General features: G+C 41.9%; 2 long non-coding RNA genes across 2 annotated transcripts; one reads left to right on the top strand and one right to left on the bottom strand.

The window, feature by feature from the left end:
• Positions 1–395: 395 nt before the first annotated feature.
• Positions 396–2685, bottom strand: LOC128503224 (uncharacterized). The gene is made up of 3 exons (XR_008355208.1): positions 2637–2685; positions 1949–2047; positions 396–468 (listed from the first exon to the last, which is right to left on the bottom strand). It is a non-coding gene; the product is annotated as an uncharacterized LOC128503224 (long non-coding RNA).
• Positions 2686–4690: 2005 nt separating this feature from the next.
• LOC128503223 (uncharacterized) lies at positions 4691–6130 on the top strand. The gene is made up of 2 exons (XR_008355207.1): positions 4691–5049; positions 5618–6130. It is a non-coding gene; the product is annotated as an uncharacterized LOC128503223 (long non-coding RNA).
• Positions 6131–6431: the final 301 nt, after the last annotated feature.

Raw genomic sequence — 6431 nt, 5'->3', positions numbered from 1 at the left:
GATCTTTTTTGGGGTTCACAACACATGAGCCCCATCATTTCCATATTCCTTCTACTTTATACATAGCTCAGGGCACAGGCTCAGAAAAGCATTCCCTCTACACACAGCTATATCAGCGTCCAAAGCCTGAGGTGTTGCGCTTGTCAAAAATCAAGTACCGGTGCTCTAAAGTTCTAAGTAAAGCCAAAATGGAAGCCCAGGGCCCAATATTCTTAGAAAGAGGGCTGAATCTTCTAAGTTCTCCTCTAAAGTGTGTTTATTTATGCATGGTGGTGGTGGTGGGGATTACTGAAGCTTTCTAGGAAAGGTGGTACCCAAAAGACCAACCCACATTTTCCACCAAAACGCAAGGTTTATAGACCACATTAAAATCTACATGGTCGAAGCCTCTTACCTAACAATAGAAGTAATGTCCACCATCGCTGGCTCTCCATGGTTGTCCCCAGGGTCGATAAGGTGTCTCGCGTCCTGTGAAGACGGTTTAATGAAGTTCTTTTGATGTATATACGGTTCCTTGACCCCTCCCAGTCAGTACCCAGCCGAACTAGTTTGATCATCTAGTTTATCTCTGCTGGGATGTGTAACGTGTCATACTGTATCAGTGATGTCACCTTATCTGGAATGAGGTTAATATACAAACCTTAGTTGGAGGATGAGCGTGTTTATCTATATTGGAATGATAGATAGATAGATAGATAGATAGATAGATATGCGTCTAGCTTCTGCTGCACCCCCGTCTTCAATTACTAAATAATTTAAGCCAATGGTTCTTTTGTTCTCTAAACATAATCCTATTGTTCTTCCTCCTGAGTCATCTAACCTGTAATAAAATTCTGGTACGGGTCCAAGGCGTGTACAGCTTGTTATTAATGTGGTTAACCAGGAAGACAGATACACAAACAGATACTAAAGGAATAAGTAAAAGATAAAAAAATAAAAAAAAGAAAAGTAGGGGCACTGCAGTCACAGTCACGTCATATTTTAACAGGAGCACTGGGCTTCAATAACCCTCCGATTTGCTCGTTAGTTGTAGATGAAATGCAAATTTAAACTCCCAAATTCAAAATAAAAATTAAAAATGTAATATAATGTAAAAAAAAAATTGCCCCCTATTAGTGATGAAGGTGCAGGTAAATAGTGCCTTTTTTCTAAGATCTTGCGTGGTGGGAGACACAGTCCTGTGTCCAGTGGGGTTAAAAATAATTAAATACCCCATGAGGTATCTTCCCCTAGCCCCTCATCTAGTGCCAGGTGGGATGAATGGATTACTCTTTGGGAATGCATGTGTCCAACCTCAATCTAAAATCCCTACCCCCTCTCTAAAAGGCAGGGGCAGATCATTTCCATCCAGTCCAGCAGATTGCATCCGAATGCCTTGCAAGTCCATGAAATGCATCTTCCAACCACTTGGAGCTTCTCCGGGTCGCAGGGTCCTGACACGCCCCACTCCCCGCCCATTTCCCCTTTAAATGGGGGTGTTTCCCACAACATCAACGAGAATGCCCACCAATGTCATTGGGCACTCATGGCCACTTCCCGTAACCTCCCCGGAATGCATGTAAATGATTATAAAATATAAATACGGAGATGTGTCACTGTATTTTTATTGGGTGTTGTGACCTCGACTCGCTCACCGTGCTCTGGAAACCGGAATTGTGACATCGTTCATTTCTCAAAGACCTACCGTTCTGGAATGTGAATAATCCGCACTTTATATATCAGAACCTCTATTTAATTTATAGCGCAACCCTAGATGCTTCAGGATGGGCAGGTGATCTACTTTAGTAAAGCATACCTTCTAGCACAGGAAAAGGATATTGATCATTTACATGGTTGTGGGAGGAGCCCATGTGTATGATGTAATAAAACAGTAAATCTACCCCAATGTCATTTTTCCACTAATATATTTATGTAATTTATTTTAAGTTGTAACATATTACAAACCCACCTTAGTGAATGCCATTCGAACAACCTTTTCTCAGGCTCTTCATGGTTATTCCTCCCCATCAACTTAATGCTTGTTTTTCATTGGCACATGCATCATGTGCTGTTATTTTTTTTATTGTCCGTTTTGCATCCGAAGTCTGGGTATGAATGGGTTTTAGTGTAGAAAGTGGTTATTTAGGGTTGGATTTAAAACCCCAAAACCCCTCGTTAATATCGTTCCTGTAGCTTCCCACTCTGACAAAGCATTTTGTGGGTGGGCATTATGTAAAAAAATGGGAGGGGTCTGGCCCAGCGATTTGTTTATGGGAGTCGCTGACTAGGCCAGTATGTGACAGAGAAATTTATGGTTACCAACTAGGTGCTTAAAAGACGATTATTGTAATTATAATAATTAGGCCATGAGAGCCGCATACAAATAGTCTTCTTACTATGCAGAGTATTCGGGTAGCATGTTTAACCCATTGTAGACAAAATACGTTGATCCCTTCCCAGGATGATTTTTTTTGTTTTACTCTCTAATTCCTTGGCGTTTGAATGGGGTGGAATAACTGTCAAACCATAATGCGGGTCTCCTACGATGAACTCAGGAAGGGCGGACCCCAACCCCCCCCACCCCCGGTGGAGCAGAAGGGTATTTGGCTTATCCCAGAAATTCTGTGTGAAAACGAAACATATAATTTTTTACAGACTTCTGCGCCTGCCATATTCTGATGGATGTCATGATGTCATCAGCCGGTTGCCATTTCACCTATTGGTACGTTTCAATCCAAAATGCTGGAATTTCGGTTTCGGGTGACTATCTTGGTCTGCTTGGAAGAGACATGTGAAATAAAACTTTTAACGAAAAAATACCAGGGAAAAGGGTACCTGGAAACTTCCCAGAGTTGGCAACATGGCTCTCCTCCTTTTTTTGAGGTGTGTGGTTTTGTTCAGGCAGTGGGGCTAGCTACATATAGAGCGTGGCTAGTCCTAGCACTGGTGGTAGGTGGAGGGTTGAAGGAAAGTGGGAGGAGCTTATTCAAATCCCACTACCCTACCCGGAGATTGAAGAAACCAACCCGTGACGGGCATGGGGGAAACTTTCTTCTGAGAATAATATGAAAAAAGTTTGTTTGAGTTTGTAATACGATTTTTGGGACAAAATCATTAGATTTTAAGCCAAGATAAAATGAAGAGTTTCGTTATTTATCATCAACTTTAAGAAAACATGTATATTGAGAGGTGTATGGGATATTTACCTCACAAACATTTTCAAACTTCATCATAATCAAGTCAGTGAGAGATTTTACTTGTTGTTTGTTTATTCTTTAATAAGACAGGCGTGCATTCTGGGTAATCCTGACATTACGAGGCGTACCGTGGGAGTCTCTCCTACTCTGCCCGCAAAACCAGCCCAGCAAAGAAAACTTCTTCACAAGGTCCTCATTCTTTTCTCATTACCGTACCAACCTGTAGCGTGAGATCGCAAGTTACACTCAGATTCCAAATATGAACGTGGCCTTCTTTATATGACCCTGCTGTCTTAGTTAATGGCCTTACCATGGAGGCAGAGGTCTACGATGCTAAGCTCGTTGGGGTCACCACTGGGAAGTTCCCTCCTATTTCAGTAGGCAAAGACATGGAAGAAGGAGGCTCCAGAGACATATTTCGCCGGAAGCTCCAATAAGTTTGCTTATTTATAAAGAGACGTTTACCTTGATATTATTTGATTAATGATATGCAGATGAGTTTGCCATGGTTCAGCTGGAGACATGGCTCGTCTTGGGTGACAGAAACCCTTGTGCTGGTCCTGTTCTTCTGAAATACCCCATAGACTAGTATAGCCCCTATATACTTTATACATACCCAATACACGTATGGGATGGTATATGAAGATATTATTGGAGTACACAGAGAGAGAACTTCCAAGGTTTTTTGGTAAAATGTTCTACCTTTTTAAGGATTTGCCTGCTTGAATAAACAATTAGATTCATTTCACAATCGCATTTCACATGGTTTATGTCTGATTGTTTGTTTCATTAACCCACTTAAGATAATTTGGCTTCATTTAAATCGGTTACTAGTATTACGTACATTGCGGTACATACCTTGAATAGCTGACATGAATGAATTCTTCTACAGGGTGACCTGTTAAGAGATGCAAAGCTGAAGAGGAAATATATTTACACAAATCCGCCACCGTCAGAGGCCGAGAACACATAAAAAAAAAAAAAGAGGTCAAGGCTGAGGTCACATGTGGAGTTAGAACACGTTCAAAAATACGCGCAACATGCCCCGGGCATACAACATACAATGCAACGCACCTAATAATATCCACAGCCAGAAGGGGACATCGTAACTATTTTCCTAAAAATAATCATTGAAACAGGTGTCTTTTATTAAATTACATGTAAACTTTCTTACTTTGGCGTTTTGATTCATCTATTGCCCAATCAGTGGTGACAATTCTTCGCATGCCTTCAGTTGGAACAAGCAGACTCAACTAGAGTGAGCAATACCACATGTGTCCACTTGAGTAAGGTTGCTCATTAAGTTACATTAAACATCAATTAGGAGTCCTCCTGTTGTCTCATTTCTGCTGTAATGCTTGCCTTATCATTCTGGGATGCACAAATGATAGGTAGTAATTACCCTATTTAGCCACAAGGTGGCGACTAGTCAAACTGGATGCTGAATCAATGAAAAGGCATGAGAGGAATTAGATGTGTATTTTCCACTAAGTTCCTTAAGGGCAGGGGCGTCGCCAGGGGGGGGCCAGAGGGGGCCATGGCCCCCCCTACATTATGCTGTGCCCCCCAGTGTGCCCCCCCAATTGAAACGCTATAACATTGAACACAATTGCAGCCGATGCTGCTGACAGTTTCAAAGTTGCTGTAAAACCGCCTCCACTGGCTGCTTAATGGATTGCTGGCATGCCAATCACTGACTGAGGCTCTTCGTCCCGCCCTTTGAAGGGGGTGGGCTCTTACAGAACAGTTGCTTGTCACTGCCTGACAGGGAGAAGAGCAGCCTGCTGTGTTACAGTGCAAGAATGAAGGCCAGCAAAAAAGTATTTTATTTTAAATAAATAGTGGAGGTGACAGAAGGAGGGACATTAACAAGGTGGGGGCTGCATTGGGAAAATTAAATAATACACAAAGATGGTGGCTGGGGACATAATTACACATCAGGGTGGTTAGAAGGATGTCACATATATCAATACACAAACGGGGGGGGGGGTTATTACACATGGGTATGGGGGCCATTATATTAACCAGTACAAGGGGTTGGTGCATCAATACACAAGGGAGGGGGGCTGGCTGGGGGCATCAAATAAATCAATACACAAGGGAGGGGGCTGGCTGGGGGCATCAAATAAATCAATACACAAGGGAGGGGGGGCTGGCTGGGGGCATCAAATAAATCAATACACAAGGGTGTATTGCAAAAATGCACAAAGGGGGGTGGCCGGGGGACACAAATACACAAACAACAAAGCAATGTGGAAGGCATTTTATATGGTTATCCCATCCTGGTGTGGGGGTCCATGTGGCAGCAGAGCCTGCCCTGGGGTATGTGTTTGGGTGTCAGTGTGGCAGAGCCTGTCCTGATATGAGTTTGGTCATCTGTTTCCTGGCACTTTACTTGCTGTAGAGGGTTAAATAGAACTTTGTAATTTTTATTTATCCAGATTTTGTGGTCACTTCAGAGGACAAAACATTCTAGGCCTAGAAATCAGTGAGAGGAAAAGTAAAGGTTTTGTGTTATTGACTCTTATTTCAGTCTGAATATATTATTAAACGTTAGACGTTGGTTCAGAGTTTGTAAAACTCAATTCTTGATTACAGTATACAGGACGCTATTCCCCTTTGGTTTCACAGACCAAGTGGTACTCAGCGTAGTTATATGCAGCTGCATGCATTGTGTTATCTGTGATGAGGCGTTCATTTGTTCGTTTGGTGACGCAGTGCTAAGATGGTTGTGATGCATTAATGGCTATAAGTTTTGTTGAAGTTTCCATTATGTTTAATCTCCTTAATTTATTTGGGCCTTTTTTGATTTCTGGGATTTTAATAATGTGATAAAAAAGAATGATTTACAGTTGTTTGGATGTCAAATAGTATGTCAGATTCTGTTGATCTGTATCTGCTATGTTTCCATACATTATTTATGTATAACTGCAAATACAGGTTTTTTTTATCTCTTTCAGTTGCGTGTGCTGTTTCCATGTGTTGTTTATTTGATCTATACCTGAACTACAGGGTGTAAGTAAAAGAGCGGTATGGTTTAGTGAATGAGGGGATAAAGGGACTCTGGAGATGATTACAGGGGAGAGGACCTCTCAATGTCACGGTGCAGGACTGACTCTCACTGTCTTCCCCTGATCTGCAGTCAGTGTGGCAAATATATTGGCAGCAGGGGCTAATATTAATATATATCGGAAGCTGGGACTAATATTTATATATATCGGCAGCAGGGGCTAATATTAATATATATTGGCTGCA

This window comes from Spea bombifrons, chromosome 8, assembly GCF_027358695.1.
Source record: "Spea bombifrons isolate aSpeBom1 chromosome 8, aSpeBom1.2.pri, whole genome shotgun sequence".
NCBI classification, from domain to species: domain Eukaryota; kingdom Metazoa; phylum Chordata; class Amphibia; order Anura; family Pelobatidae; genus Spea; species Spea bombifrons.
The sequence above is the reverse complement of the archived record's forward strand: the minus strand, read 5'-3'. Positions and strand labels throughout refer to the sequence as shown.